General features: G+C 48.5%; 1 non-coding gene across 1 annotated transcript; it reads right to left on the reverse strand.

Moving 5' to 3' along the window:
• Nucleotides 1-356: 356 nt before the first annotated feature.
• Trnal-caa (transfer RNA leucine (anticodon CAA)) lies at nucleotides 357-431 on the reverse strand. The gene has a single exon. It is a non-coding gene; the product is annotated as a tRNA-Leu (tRNA).
• Between the last annotated feature and the right edge of the window lie 633 nt (nucleotides 432-1,064).

Genomic DNA, 1,064 nt, shown 5'->3' on the forward strand with positions numbered 1-1,064 from the left:
TCTCTTCGCTACATTATGCTACGCAGACGCCACCCAGCCGTGGCTCCGCCATTATCGTCTTTTAGTTCAGAGAGCCTCATCATTGCTTCTGATGTACAAGGTGAACTCTATTTCTAGCAGCATTATTTGTAATGGATCTTTGTTTCCTTCGAGAAAAACATCTTAAGCAAATACCTCGTCTCCTACCTTTCAAACTTTACAGCTCTCCTGCGAACCTTACAGAACTAGCACTCCTGAAAGAAAGGATATTGCGGAGACATGGCTTAGCCACAGCCTGGGGGATGTTTCCAGAATGAGAATTTCGCTCTGCAGCTGAGTGTGCGCTGATATGAAACTTCCTGGCAGATTAAAACTGTGTGCCGGACCGAGACTCGAACTCGGGACCTTTGCCTTTTGCGGGCAAGTGCTCTACCAACTGAGCTACCCAAGCACGACTCACGCCCAGTCCTCACAGCTTTACTTCTGCCAGTACCTCGTCTCCTACCTTCCAAACTTTACACAAGCTCTCCTGCGAACCTTACAGAACTAGCACTCCTGAAAGAACGGATATTGCGGAGACATGGCTTAGCCACAGCCTGGGGGATGTTCCCAGAATGAGAATTTCACTCTGCAGCAGAGTGTGCGCTGATATGAAACTTCCTGGCAGATTAAAACTGTGTGCCGGACCGAGACCCGAACTCGGGAAGGTAGGAGACGAGGTACTGGCAGAAGTAAAGCTGTGAGGACGGGGCGTGAGTCGTGCTTGGGTAGCTCAGTTGGTAGAGCACTTGCCAGCGAAAGGCAAAGGTCTCGAGTTCGAGTCTCGGTCCGGCACACAGTTTTAATCTGCCGGGAAGTTTCACATCAGCGCACACTCCGCTGCAGAGAGAATTCTCAATCTGGAAACATATTAAGCAAATCTTCTGTTCACTGTGTTACCTTGTCTGCTAATGATTTCTGATCCTGTTCACCTATCCTACAACGATAGTTGTCACACCACTCCCTAGCCCACCTCTCCTTAGCATTTTATATGAAGAGATACACAACACGCTTTCTAGATTTCGACACACAAAACGTCTGCTCAT

The sequence above is a fragment of the Schistocerca serialis genome, chromosome 4 (assembly GCF_023864345.2).
Source record: "Schistocerca serialis cubense isolate TAMUIC-IGC-003099 chromosome 4, iqSchSeri2.2, whole genome shotgun sequence".
In the NCBI taxonomy this organism is placed as follows: Eukaryota; Metazoa; Arthropoda; class Insecta; order Orthoptera; family Acrididae; genus Schistocerca; species Schistocerca serialis.